Here is a 15,780-nt window from a genome sequence, read left to right as displayed (position 1 = left end):
AAAAGCATTTGACAAAATTCAGCATCCATTCATGTTAAAAGTCTTGAAAAGATCAGGAATTCAAGGCCCATGCCTAAACATAGTAACAGCAATATTCAGCAAACTGGTAGCCAACATCAAACTAAATGGAGAGAAAATTGAAGCAATCCCACTAAAATCAGGGACTAGACAAAGCTGCCCACTCTCTTCCTATTTATTTAATATAGTACTCAAAGTTCTAGCTAGAGCAATTAGACATCAAAAGGTCCAAGAGATACAAATTGGAAAGGAATAAATCAATATATCACTATTTGCAGATGACATAAGTGATCTCAAAGAAATCTACCAGTGAACTTCTACAGCTGATAAACAACTTCAATAAAGTGGCTGGATATAAAATTAACTCAAAAAATCAGTAGCCTTCACTTATACAAATGATAAACGTAGTGAGAAAGGAACTACGGAAACAATACCCTTCACAATAGTTGCAATAATATAAAATACCTCGGTGTAACTCTACACTTGATCTTAGCCAAAAGGCCGAGAAGGGATCAGTGTAACTCTAATCAAGTGAATAAAAGATCTGTATGATAAGAACTTCAAGTCTCCTAAGAAAGAAATCCAAGAAGACCTCAAGGTCCTCCATGCTTATGGATTGTTAGGAATACCATAGTGAAAATGGCCATCTTAAGAAAAGCAATCTACAGAGTCAATGCAATCCCCATCAAAATTCCAACTCAGTTCTTCACAGAGTTAGAAAGAGCAATACTCAACTTCATCTGGAATAACAAAAACAAAAAAACAATAAACAGAATGACAAAAACAATTCTAAACAATAAAAGAACCTCTGGGGGGATCAAGACCAAGTTGTACTACAGAACAATCGATATAAAAACTGCATAGTATTGGTGCAGAGACAGACTTACCAGATCAATGGAATGGAATTGAAGACCCAGAAATAAACCCACACACCTATACTGATTTGATATTTGACAAAGAATCCAAAACCATTCAGTGGGAAAAAGGAAGCATGTTTTTCAACAAATGGTGCTGGTTCAACTGGTGGACTGCATTTAGAAGAATGCAAATTGATCCATTTTTCTCCTTGTACAAATCTCAAGTCCAAGTGGATCAAGGACCTACTCATAAAACCAGATATACTGAATCTAATAGAAGAGAAAGTGGGAAAGAGGCTCAAACTCATTGACACAGGAGGAAATTTGAACAGAACAGCAATGGCTCATGTTCTAACAGCAACAATTGACAAATGGGACCTCGTGAAAATGAAAAGTTTCCGTAAGGCAAAGGACACTGTCAATAGGACAAACCGGCAATCCAGAGATTGGGAAAAGACCTTCACCAACCTTACATCTGATAGAGAGCTAATATCCAAAATATACAAAGAACTCAAGAAGTTAGTCTTCAGAGAACCAAATAACCCTGTGTAAAATGAAGTACAGAGCAAACCAAAGAATGCTCAACTGAAGAAACTTGAATGGCTGAGAAACACCTAAAAAATATTCAATATCCTTAGTCATCAGGAAAAATCAAATCAAAACAACCCTGAGAATCCACCTTACACCAGTCAGAATGGCCAAGATCAAAAACTCAGGGGACAGCAGGTGCTAGCAACAATGTGGAGAAAGAGGAACATTCCTCCATTGTTGGTGGGATTGCAAGTTGGTAAAACCACTCTGGAAATCAGTCTGGTGATTCCTCAGAAAACTGGACATGATACTAAAAGAGGACCCTTTTCTTGGGCATATACCCAATAGGATTCCTCAGCATGTAATAAGGACACATGCTCCACTATGTTCATAGCAGCCTTATTTATAATAGCCAGAAGCAAGAAATAACTTAGATGTCCTTTAACAGAGAAATGGATACAGACAATGTGGTACATCTACACAATGGAATACTACTCAGCTGTTAAAAACAATGGTTTCACGAATTTTGAAGTGGATGAAACTAGAAAATATCATCCTGAGTGAGGTAACCTACACCCAAAAGGACAAGCATGATATGTACACACTGATAAGTAGATGTTAGTCCTAAAGCTCGGAATACTTAGGATACAACTCACAGACCATATGAAGTTTAACAAGAAGAAAGGTCAAAATGTGAATGCTTCAATCCCACTTAAAAGGGGGATCAAAATAATCATGGGAAGCAGAGGAAGAAAGGGAACTGAATGGGAGAGGGGAGGGAAGGTAAAAAGGGGGCAGGACCAGACATGGGAAGAGACAGTAGAGAAGTCCAGGAGAATGAATAGAAATATGTAGTGGGGGGGGGGGGAGGGGGACTACTAGAAAGTCCCAGATGCCAAGGATTGGAGAGGTTCCCAGGTTACAGTGGGATGACATTAACTGAAATACCCAACAGCAGGGAGACAGCACCTGAAGAGACTACCTCCAATAGGGTGGGTGGCCACCAGTGGAGGGATAGGGCCACCTACCCATCTCAAAATTTTTAACCCAGAATTGTTCCTGTCTAAAGGAAATGCAGGATCAAAAAATGGAGCAGAGACTGAAGGAAAGGCCATCCAGAGACTTCCCTACTTTGGGATCCATCTCATATACAGTCACCAAACACTTAAACTATTGTTGATGCCAAGAAGTACTTACTGACAGGAGCCTGGTATGGCTGTTCCCGGAGAGGTTCTGCCAGAGACTAAGACAGATGCAGATACTCACAACCAACCATTGGACTGAGTTGTGGGACCCCAATGGAAGAGCTAGTCGAAGGAGTGAAGGAGCCGAAGGGGGTTTTAACACCATAGGAACAGCAGCAATATCAATTAAGGGGGCCCCCCAGAGCTCCCAGGGACTAAACCACTAACCAAAGAGTACACATGGAAGGACCCAGGGCTCCAGCTACATATGTGGCAGAGGATGGCCTTATCTGGCATCAGTGGGAGGAGAGGCCCTTGGTCGTATGAAGAATTGATGTTCCAGGGGATGCTGGAGAGATGAGCCAAGAGTGGGTTGGTTGGTGGCAGAGCAACCTCTTAGAGGCAAAGGAGATGAGGGATGGGGTGGGGAGGTTGCAGTGGGTAGACCAGGAAGGGGGACAACATTTGAAATGTAAAGAAATAACAATAAAAGAGTTGCTGGGCAGTGGTGGCACTCGCCTTTAATCCCAGAACTTGGGAGGCAGAGGCAGGTGGATTTCTGAGTTCAAGGCCAGCCTGGTCTACAGAGTGAGTTCCAGGACAGCCAGGGCTATACAGAGAAACCCTGTCTCGAAAAACCAAAATAATAACATTTACAATAACAACAATAACAACAACAATAATAATATAATTAAAAAATAAATGTCAAACTCAAGTTTAAAAACTGAAAGGAAGAACAGATTCTCACAAATTGTCCTCTGAGCTCTACATGTGAGTACACATAATAAAATCAGAAAGTAATAAAACATTTTAATTGAAAAAATTGTGAGTGTGCCACTTATAGTGGCATATGCCTTTAACTCTAGTACTTGAGAAGCTGAGACAGGCAACTCTGTAAGTTCAAGGCCAGCTTGCTCTACATAGTAAGTTCCAGGACAGCTAGATCTATATAAAGAGACCCTGTCTCAATGAAATAAGTTTTTTAAAAAATTATTGTGAATGGAAGCTGGAGAAATGGCTCAGCGGTTGAAAGCACTGGGTGCTGTTGTAAAAGACCCAGGTCCAGGAGCTAGGAGATGGCTCAGTGGTTAAGAGCACTGACTGCTTTTCCAGAGTTCCTGAGTTCAATTCCCAGCAACCACATGATGGCTCACAACCATCTGTAATGGGATCTGGTGCCCTCTTCTGGTGTGTCTGAACACAGCAATAGTGTTACACAAACACACACACACACACACAAATTACCAGCACCTACATAGTGGTTAATGCCTCTATTTGTAACGTAAGTTTCATGGAATCCAGTGTGTTGTTCTGGCATCCTTGGGTACTGACTGCATGGATATGGTGAATAAAAAAGCATGCAGGCAAAACATAGCCACATAAGATAAGAATGAATACATCTTTTTAAAAATTGTGAATAGGACAAAAATATGTAATCATTGCATTAACAAATTAATAAAATTATAAAATGACTTTTATGAGCGAAGATGTTATATATAAGTAACAAGTGACAAATACTTGTGGCTTGTACTACAAAAAATAAGGAACACAATATTGAATCCAATAGTGGATTCACACACAATTCCTTGCCAAACAGATGTACTAGAGTCAAATATGTTCTCAGTACAGTTTAGCAGAATGATGTGTATTTGCTGGAAAAATTGCAACTAGATTGGTCCAATAATTAAGCTCATGTGAGCCATCACAGGACAGATGGTTCTGCCAACTAAAATGAATTATAACCTTTAAGATGAACATGTACTACTGAAATGTAAATATAAATTTCTTCTACATTTTAGCTGGATAGTACTATTATTTAACAGATAAAGCTAATGTAAGAATTGCAGCGAGATTTTTTTAAAGATTTATTATTATATCAAAGTACAGTGTGTGTTCATACACATGTATTATATGTCACTACACTGTAACTGTCTTTAGACACACCAGAAGAAGGCGTCATATCTCATTATGGATGGTTTTGAGCCACCACGTGGGTGTCGGAATTTGAACTCACGACCTCTGGAACAGCAGTCAGTGCTCTTAACCACTGAGCCATCTCTCCAGTCTCAAGAGATTTTTTTTAAATAAAGTAAAATATATTTTAAATGAAAAAAAATTGCATATAAAACCCATCAATATTTCTGGAAGTTTTTGAAGAGCTTCTGCTGATGTATTGTATAATGTATATACAATCTATTGTATTGGGTGTGTTTAGATCTTAGAAAAGATATGACATACTTTTTAAATCTTGTATTCTTTCTGTTCTTTATAGGTGGTCATGTATCTATATTTGGCTAGCACTTTGAAGTTTCCTGTCAGTCACCTCTGCATCATGGAAGGATGCATGATGCCATTGTTAATATTGTCTCTTAAGCCCCTACTTTTCATTTCAAAAATTTCCTAACATGGGGCAGTGATGACACATGCGCTTAATCCTGGATCCCAGCACTCAGAAGGCAGAGGCATGTAGATTGCTTTGAGTTCAAAGCCAGCCTGTTCTAGGATAGCCAGGGCTATACACACACAAACCCACACACACACACACACAAAACTCCTGTCTTGAAAACAACAAAAGAGTAATAAAAAGCCATCAATCTGTTCCCTTACACAGAGAAACCAACCCTCTCCCAAAATCTTCTCTTTTATTGAAATCACATGTCCACCAAGGCTCATTCACTTGGGAGGCTGAGGCAGGATAATCATTGTATTTTCAAGGCCAGTCTGGGTTACAGTGGCTAAGGTGTGAAGCAAACTACACACACGTGCGTGCTCGTGAGTACACACACACCACACACACATATACGCACACACACACACACACACAGAGAGAGAGAGAGAGAGAGAGAGAGAGAGAGAGAATGTGACCAGGATGGTCACTAGTTGGGATGTGACTAGTTGGGAATTGACATTGGAAATAGAAAGGGGAATTTGAGTTGGATATGATCAAGATATATGCTATATATTTATAAAGCTGTCAAATAGTATCTAAAAAAATTCTTTAAAAAAAAAGAAGCTGGGCAGTGGTGGCTCATGCCTTTAGTCCCAGTACTTGGGATGCAGAGGTAGGGGAATCTCTGAATTTGAGGCCAACCTGGTCTGTGGTGCAGACCTACCTGTGTGATTTTAAATACTTTCTTGGATTTATTTCTCTTGTGTGTATGGATATTTACCTGGGTAAATTATATATGCAAAGCAAGTATGTGCTGATGCCACAGAGTTCAGAAGAGGGCATCAGATCCCTTACAACTAGAGTTTCAGATATTTGTGTAGTAGAATTTGTAGGTGCTGGGAACTAAACCTAGGTCCTATGTAAGAGCAACAATTGTTCTTAATATTTGAGCCATCTCTTCAGCCCCTAAAAAAATTCTTAAAAGGGAAAAGAGAATTTAAATGCCTAATATCCAAGTGTAAATATTGTGCGGGTTAGTTTTTCCCAAGTTGATAAAAACCAGTCACCTGACGAAAAGGAACCTCTGTTAAGGTCTTACCATCAAATGATTGGCCTGTGGACATGCCTGTGGAAAATTGTGCTTATTTAAATGAGAATGCCCCTAATAGGCTCAAATGGTTTGAATTCTTGGGGTCATGAGTGACTGTCCTCCAAGACAAGCAAGTGCTATCCTCCTTGTAAAAGATCACCCCAGCTGGCCTTGTGGTGGTTTGCATTCTCCCATTTCTCACAGTGAGTCATGACACCATCAGTTGAGAGTATCCAAGTGACTCTACCACCTGTTGTATGCAAGTCCTTCATTGCATGGAATCTGCAGGAGACAACAGAGTAGATAGGGCAAGAACTAGGGGCAGGGAGAGTCTGTGTAACTATGGGATAGTCATCGTCCCAGGTGGGGAAAGGCTGTCTAGGTGCCTGTTGGGAAAGGAGCTTACCCTGGTGGGTAACATTTCACTTAAAGAAAGCTCAGTAAATAAATTCATTGGTTTCTCAGAATGAATTTGGTGGAATCATGCCTTGGTTTGTCATTTGAACCTTAGGAGATGGGTAGACACTGTTTATGTCTCCCCTGGGAAGGAACTTTACCAAACTTGGACTCCAATATGGGCAGGCTGAGGAGATGTGGTCTTGCAGAATGAAGTTGTGCTACTGGCACAATGGAGGGCATTGAGGCTAAAAACCCTGGAGTCATTCCAAGTGTGATTTCTGTTCAAGATATAAAAAGCTATTGCTGGGTTGAAGAGATTACTCAGTGCTTAAGAGCAGTTGTTGTTCTTACAGAGGTCCTGGGTTCCATTCCCAGCACCCACATTATAGCACACAACCTTCTCTAACTGTAGTTCTAGGGAATCCCACACCCTCTTCTGACCTCCACAGGCACCAGACATGTATATGCATGCAGGCACAATACAGATACAAATAAAATAAAAATTAAAATCTAGCTCTCAGTAACAAAATATTCGAAATTATAAATAGAACCCCAAATTATTGAAAAATTGTCCTTAATGCTATCTGTGGTTTCCAATGAGTACTGGAGATAAAACTGGGTTATGCTTATGCTTCTCTTTTTCTTTATGCTTTTCCATAGTGTCTCTCTCTGTGTGTATATATATGCATACACATATATATACCTATATGTGTATATAATACTACATATCAGATATAATTATAGTATGTAATATATAACATATCACATATACTATATATTTATATATTATATGTATTTATACATAGGTATATTTATATGAATAAAATACATTATATATTTTATATTTTATATATTTATAATGTATATATTTTATATATAGCACATTATATATGCTACATGTAATTTTTAATATATACTGTTATAATATATAACATATAAAATATAAATATATATAAATTACATATATACTTATGTATGATTCAATATAATTAAAAGAAAAAAATTGTATAATATACTTGATATATATAAATCTGGTTGTGCATAATATATGATAATTATATGATAAAATACATAATATGTAAATAAAATATATTTAAATATGTTTATATATAATATAATGCATACATAATATTAAATGTATATATATTCATAAACATATTTTTATATATGATATATAATAGAATATTTATATGTATAAATATAATGTATACCATATAAATTATATATAATAAAATATGTATTATACAAATGTAATACATAACATAAATATAATATAATATATATAATATATAGAATATGATATGTAAATGTAATATATACTTATGTGTTATATAATAAACATGTAATTATATAAAATAAAATATGTAATATATTGGTACACTTATATAATATGTAATTAAGAAAAAGTTTAGTGAATTTTTTTTAAAGTTTAGTGAATTTAAATAACCTAGGCCCCTGTGGTGGTTTGGATGAGAATGGTCCTCCTTGACTCATATTTGAATGCTTGGTTCCCAGTTGGTAACTTATTTGGGACTGATTAGAAGGTATGGACTTATTTGATGAGGTGTGCCACTGAATGTTGGCTTTGAGGTTTCAAAGCTCATGTTGGCCCAGCCTCTGCCCAATTGTTTCTGTAGATCAGAGTGTAAAGCTCTTAGCTCCTTCTCCAGCACCATGCCTGCTTGCATGCCTGACACCATGCTTCCTGCCATAATGATAATGAACTAACCCTCTGAAACTGTAAGCATCCCCCCAATTAAATGCTTTCTTTTGGAAAAGTTGCCTTGGTCATGGTGTCTCTTCACAGTAATAGAACAGTGACTGTGAAACCATTTCATAACCCAGGGCAAAGCTTTCATCCTGGTATAACTCTGGCAGCCCAACCTTTCTAATTCAATGGTGAGAGATTCATGATTGACCCACCATGAGTGGGTCACTTTGCAACATAGTGCAAACAAAATGCTTAGAGGACACCAGGGCTGGGATACTTGTATTCATTCATAATTTTATTTTCAAATATGGCAAGCTTTCATGATTCTTGTCACAGTTTTCTTGGTTCCCAATCAAAGATATAGAATTCCTGGAATAAAGTATGAATGGGATCAAAATTCTCATATATAGAAGCTGGGATGGTATACTAGCTTAGGTGGTAGAGGGTTTGTCTATAATTCACAAAGCTCTGGTTTCAGTCTTCAGCACTGTATACACTTGGTAGGCTTGCTGACCCATACCTGTAACAGTATAACCCAGAGGGTGGAGGCAAGGGGACGAGAAATTTAAAGTCATGTTCATCTACTGAATGAGGTCAAGACCAGTCTAGGATACATGAGACCCTGTCACAAAAAAACAAACAAACAAACAAACAAACAGACCCCAAGGGCCAATGAGATGGGTCAGCAGGAAAAAGTGCTTGATGCTAGGGCCTGACGACCTGAGTTTGATCCTAGGGCCCATAGAGTGGAAAGAAAGAATGAAGTCCACAGGTGGTATTCTGACCACCACAGGTGTGTTGTGGTACAGAGAAAGAGACAAGAGGAGAGGGGAAAGGGGAGAGATAGGAGAGGAGAGAGGGGAGAGATGGGAGGAGGGAGAGGGAGAGAGAGAGAAAGAGAAGGACGGGGAAAGGAGGGGGGACGGGGAGAGGGAGGGGGAGAGGGAGAGGGAGAGGGAGAGGGAGAGAGAGACAGAGAGACAGAGACAGAGAGAGAGAGAGAGAGAGAGAGAGAGAGAGAGAGAGAGAGAGAGAACTGTTTTTCTTTTTAATCTGATAGTTGCCAGCATTTAAATAGTGGATCACAATCCTTTGTAACTCTAGTTCTAGAGGATCAAATGTCCTCTTCTAGCCTTTGTGAGCACCAAGCACATGTGTGGTATATATATATGTGTGTGTGTGTGTGTGTGTGTGTGTGTGTGTGTGTGTGTGTATGTATGTATGTATGTATTGACAACTAGCCCCTCTGAAAACTTTTATTAACCTGTCCCACAACAAATGGCAGTAGTTCCCAAAGACAAGGTCAGCAAGACTATGAGTCAAAGGCCAAATCTAATTAGCACCTTTGCTTTAAAAATTATTATTAGCCAGGCAGTGGTGGTGCACACCTGTACTCCCAGCACCTTGGGAGGCAGAGCAGATTTCTGAGTTCGAGGCCAGCCTGGTCTACAGAGACATTCCAGGACAGCCATGGCTATACAGAGAAATCCTGTCTCGAAAAAAACAAAATCCCAAAAACGAAAAAAAAAAAAAAATCATCATTATTATTATTGTTGTTGTTGTTGTTGCTGCTGCTGCTGTTGTTGTTGTGTATGGGGAGAAAGAGGGCATGTGTGTGCCATCTGTGGTTCAGAGGACCATTTGGTGGAGCTGATTCATTCATTCCAGCTATTGTGCTGGTCCTGCACAGCAAGAGCCTTTAACTGCTGAGACACCCACTGGCCCCAGTTTTTTATTGTAAAAACTGTCCAGAAGAAAGAGCAATGGAGATTAGATGATAGAAGATAAATAGCCAACAAAGCTGGGCATTTCTACTGGCTGATCACAGAAAAAGCACTATAGGCATTATAGTGTATTATTCCTGTTACTTATATTAATTACATTTGTGTTACTCCGACAAAAATACTTTTGGGAACAACTTCAAAGATAGAAAACACAGAAGACAGTGTAGGCAGGGACAGTGTAACTACTCCCTGGAACTGGGTCTATATAGCCGAGTTCCTGGGAATCTAATACCCTCTTCTGACTTCCACAGGTACCAGGCATGCACAGAGCACATATACATACATGCAGACAAGACACCACACACAGAAAATAAAAGAAATTACTTTGTTAAAGAAATAAAAAGATGGGGCTAGAGAGATGGCTCAGCGGTTAAGAGCACTGACTGCTCTTCCAAAGGTCCTGAGTTCAATTCCCAACAACCACATGGTGGCTCACAACCATCTGTAATGGGATCCGATGCCGTCTTCTGGGGTGTCTGTAGACACTGACAGTGTACTCATATACATAAAATAAGTAAATCTCTACAAAAAAAAGAAATAAAAAGATATTTGCCCCTAAGAAACCCTTCTCAGTAACCTGTTTACTTAAGCTAAGCTCCAACCCCTAATTCTAGAAGACTCCAGAACCTCTCTCCCAATAGAGCCACCATTGTTGACTTCTACTTTAATTACAAATGTTTCTATGGGGGACATTTCAGAGTCAAACCATAGAAGCACTATTTGCTTTTCTTTTATGTAAAGCTTTGTAAATAAACAATAAACAAATCATTGATTCCTTTGCCCACTGCCCTTAGCTAATTTGCATTTTGTTTTACTATATTTTAGGAAAATGTCTGTTTTGTCATGTTTTGTGACTGTTTTTGTCTATTTACCATTAAGTATGTTACCATTAAGTAAGTTTCAGAAAGTTGGCTGGGTGGTGGTGGTGCATGCCTGTAATCCCAGCACTTGGGAGGCAGAGGCAGGCAGATTTCTGAGTTTGAGGCCAGCCTGGTCTACAGAGTGAGTTCCAGGACAACCAGGGCTACACAGAGAAATCCTTTCTTGAAAATACCAAAAGAAAAAAAGTCTCATAAAGTTTTAATGTCCCTACAGTCATTAGAAGTCTTCAAAGAAAGACGGTGGGTGCTATTTTACGTTTGGTAGTGAAAGGAGTTCTGTGAGCTGGGCGAATGCAGAAGAAGCAAGAGATTCTTGTGACCTTGTCTCAAAAATAAGTAAATGATGGTCTGGAGAGATGGCTAAGAGCACTGGCTAGTCTTCCAGAGGTCCTGAGTTCAAGTCCCAGCAACCACGTGGTGGCTCGCAATCATCTGTAATGGGATCTGATACCCTCTTCTACTGTGTCTGAAGACAGCTAGAGTGTACTCATATACATAAAATAAATAAGTCTTTTAAAAAATAAGTGGACGAAGAAATAAATTTTTTAAAGGGAGGAGGAAAAGAATCAAGGTTTTCACAGGCTGGAAGTGGAAGTGAGGTGTGAAAATATTGGTCAAATATAGAAACTTAGTTTGTCTGGAGGAAAAATATCAATAGATCAAGTAGCCATGGCGATGATCACAGGTAATAACAATAGGTTGCACAAGTGAAACTGCTGAGGGTAGCCTGTACAAATTTCCCTCATAGAAAAACTGAGGTTAAAAATGTGAAGAATATATTGTAGGTAAATTATAGGCTGGAGTGTCGCTCAGGTGGCCGAGTGTTGGCCTAGCACGCATGAAGCCTTGGGTCCTATCCTTCTCACGGTACTTCACACTAGTCAGCGGAACAATCAGGAGGGGAAGTTAGAAGCAAGACCAAGGCCATATCCAGCTACCTGGGGAGTTTGAGGTCAGCCTGATATACAAGAGACTCTGTTAGAAAAAAAAAAAAAAAAGCATACCTTTAATCCCAGCATTCTGGAGACAGAGGCAGGAGAATGGCTATAAGTCCCAGGCCAGCCTGGTCTATTTAACAACTTCCAGGCCATTCACGACTAAATAAACAATTTTTTAAAAAGAAAAGAAAAGAAAGGGAAGGGAAGGGAAGAGAAGGGGAAGGAAGGGGAAGGAAGGGGAAGGGAAGGGAAGAGAAGGGGAAGGAAGGGGAAGGGAAGGGAGGGAAGGAAGGGGAAGGGAAGAGAAGGGAAAGGAAGGGGGAGGAAGGGGAAGAGAAGAGAAGGGGAAGGAAGGGGAAGGAAGGGGAAGAGAAGAGAAGGGGAAGAAAGGGGAAGGAAGGGGAAGGAAGGGAAAGGAAGGGAAGAGAAGGGGAAGGAAGAGGAAGGGAAGGGAAGAGAAGGGGAAGGAAGGGGAAGAAAGGGGAAGGAAAGGGAAGGGGAAGGAAGGAAGGAAGGAAGGAAGGAAGGAAGGAAGGAAGGAAGGAAGGAAGGCATGCAAGAAAGCAAACACAGTTGGACACAGTGCCTTGCAAGCATGAGACACTGAATTTGATTCCTAGCATTGCCATACACAAAAACATATACATGTAAATATATCTACATGTATGTATATACATATATAGTAGTTTGAATTAGCCATTCTTCTAGGTATACATATATAAAACTGTCACATTTTAAATTATGAGTATATATAATTTTCTTTCTTGGATTACTTTTTTGTTTTTTATTTGTTTTGCTTTTATTTTGTTGTCCTTTTTTCTTTTTATGATTTTTTTATTCAATATATTCTTTATTTACATTTCAAATGATTTCCCCTTTCCTTGATCCCCACTCCCCAAAAGTCTCCTCAGCCCCCTTCCCTCCCCCTGTTCTCCCACCCACCCCTTCCCACTTCCCTGTTCTGGTTTTGCCATATACTGTTTCACTGAGTCTTTCCAGAACCAGGAGCCACTCCTCCGTTCTTCTTGTACCTCATTTGATGTGTGGATTATGTTTTGGGTATTCCACGTTTCTCGGATAATATCCGCTTATTAGTGAGTGCATACCATGATTGATCTTTTGAGACTGGGTTACCTCGCTTAGTATGATGTTCTCCAGCTCCCCTGTTTCGTTGTCTTTTGAAATAAGGTCTCTATAACCTTGGCTGGCCTGGACCTCTCATACCAGATTGGCCTTGAACTCACAAAAATCCACCTACCTCTGCCTCATGAGTGCAGAGATTAAAGGCATCCACCATGTATAGTTGTAATAGTTTTAATTACATAAAATATACTTAGCAATGTGCCGAATGAGGTTCTGCTTGGGTTACCTTACTTTTCTGAGTCCTAACCAACAGTTCTATTATTACTCTTTCTCAAAGTTGTAATGTTCCCTTTTACTTGTCTCCTGTATCTTTCTTTCAGATGCTGGTCAGTACCTAAGAACGCTTTCCCTGGTACTTTGGGCTTTTCTATTCTTTCTCTAAAATTCCCCTCTCCACTCCACCATGGGACTGCTTATCTGTCAAATGCCTGGTGACCAGGCAAATATGTCTTCTTCTCTTTTTCTTCTCTAGTTTCCAGACAGTTCCCGAGATTTCATAGTTTGCCTGACCTGATATTTTTCTTTTAAACTTTAAAACTCCTTTATGTATTCAGTGCATACTTATTTTCAGTTTGGCAAGCTAAATCTTTTCAGAGCTGGTTGGTTTCCTCCCGATTTAGCCTTGTAAATAAAACAATTTTTGTGTCTGCCTCCTCTACTGCAATACAGTGTATCATTTGTGTCAAGCTTTTTTCTGAATTATATTTCAACTCAAGATTTAGATTTGCGGTTTTGAAACTTTTTGCATAATAATTGGAAGGTAGCAAGAATGTGTCTCAACTGAAGTCTACTGGGACAGGATGTAGGATACTGTGATTTCTTCTAGCTAAAGACTCAAAATGGAGCACAACTGTTTTAAGGACAGACATTTGTGGTAAGAGTATCTTTACCATAGATTAAGGCAAAGATCGAGGCATGACTAGAACATTCTTATATTGGAATATTCTTATTTAAAACAGCATCTTCCATCTTGGATAGTTCCATCTCTATGAGAGATTCCTTTTCCAGGCTGGTGACACAGCTCCTGTGGATAAAGACATTTGCTCTTAACCAGAGCTGATCTCTGAACCCACATGGTAGAAAGTGAGGTCTGACTCCTGAAAGTTGTCCTTTGAACCCCAACAAGCATGCAATAAGCATACACACATTCCCACCCATATACATCTCTCACACACTCATGTGCACATACACATGGATGCCTGCAACTCTCAAAGGGCATCATGGAATCCAAGCATTTGTTTCTGAGCTTTGTCAAGATTGTGGTAAGAGAAAGTGCTCTGTGTCACCTGAATTTGCATAGGTAGAATCTGTACTATTAAAGGCCAGAGTATACATTTTTAATGAAGAAATGACCTTTCTACTAATGCTCAGCTCTTCCAGGGAGCATTCCATTGTCTTTGGTTCCCAGAAGATGACTGGGAAGCAGGTCTAAAGAGCCAATGAAAGGAGGTCTTAAGGATAATCTTCTAAAAGAATATGGCAACATCTGTCACCTTTTGTTTTCATTACATTTTACTTCAGGTTAGCTTCAAATGTGTCTGTTTCTTACCTCAGCCTCTCATGTACTTGATGTAACAAGCCTGAGCCACCACACCCAGCTCATCTCTCATATATTTGGACACAGTATCTCTTGAGGCAAATCTTCCATGGTATGGATTTGAGGAGACAGTTTCTGGGGGAAAAGAATGTGAACATTATGTATAGATGGTTCTAAAGATGAGGAAGGTACAGATTCCCCAGTTCTTCTCTTATTTGCAAAGTTCTAGAAGAGTGCATGCAAGGACCAAAATGGCCCTAACTAGAGGTCATTGTTTCAAAGGTTACAGAAAGGAATGGGAGATGGCCCTCTCAAAGCCAGCTTCCTGTTTTCTTTAGACCTGAGCTGGTTTTCTCCTGGGACATCCCTTTCTAGAATTGCCTTTGTCTGTGTCCCTATTGTTCTTTTCCTATGGTCTTCCTCTTAGTTAATTAAACACTTCATTTTAGGGAGACTACATTCTCTAGTAACTTCCAAAGAAGCTTTCTGAGTGATCTGCTTTCTTAATGTTCACAGCTCTGTGCTGCTTAGTTTTGTCACTGAGCTTGCATGAGAGGGAAATGAGAAGAAAATGCCTCCATCACATTGGCAAGTCTAAAGGACATTTTCTTGATTGGTGATTGATGTGGGCGATCCTAGGCCACTGTGGTCAGTGGCACCCGGCAGGTGGTCCTGGTTTGTATAAGAAAGCAAGCCATGGAGAACAATCCACTAATCCACTTTCTTACATGAATGCTCTCTGCTTCAGCACCTGCCTCCAGGTTCTTGCAATGAGCTCCTATGCTGGCTCCCCTTAGACTGAGACTGAGACACAGAAGAGTAAGCCAAATAACCCTTTCCTCCCCAAGTTTCTTTTGGTCATTGTGTTTATCACAACAAAAAGCCAAGTAGGAGGACCTCCCACAAACTTATTTCTATTTTTTTAATACCTTTGGACTATTGTTATTTTTGCTTAACAGTTTGGCTCATTATAAAATTCTAAACTGAGCCAGAAGAAGTTCTGTGAGCTAGGTGTGAGGTGAATCCCTTTCCTCATAGCACTCAAGAAGCAGAAGCCAGTGAACCTGAGTTCACTAATCCTTGGCCAACCTCATCTTCAGAGTAAAGAACAGCCAGGGGTACATGAGAAACCGTGATTTTTTATTGTTGTTTTGTCTTTGTTTTTGTTTATAAGAAAGAAAGGAAGAAAGAAAAAGAGAGAAAGGAAGAAAGAAAAGAAAAGGAAAAAGGAAAAGAAGTTTGCCCATGAGTCTTAGTCAGGGTTTCTATTCCTGCACAAACATCATGACCAAGAAGCAAGTTGTGGAGGAAAGGGTTT

At 39.5% G+C, this 15,780-nt stretch overlaps 1 pseudogene; it reads right to left on the bottom strand.

Annotated features, from left to right (window-relative positions):
* Window positions 1-394: 394 nt before the first annotated feature.
* LOC127675978 (uncharacterized) lies at window positions 395-531 on the bottom strand (annotated as a pseudogene).
* Between the last annotated feature and the right edge of the window lie 15,249 nt (window positions 532-15,780).

Source organism: Apodemus sylvaticus, chromosome X (genome assembly GCF_947179515.1).
Source record: "Apodemus sylvaticus chromosome X, mApoSyl1.1, whole genome shotgun sequence".
Lineage (NCBI taxonomy): Eukaryota > Metazoa > Chordata > Mammalia > Rodentia > Muridae > Apodemus > Apodemus sylvaticus.
The sequence above is the reverse complement of the archived record's forward strand: the minus strand, read 5'-3'. Positions and strand labels throughout refer to the sequence as shown.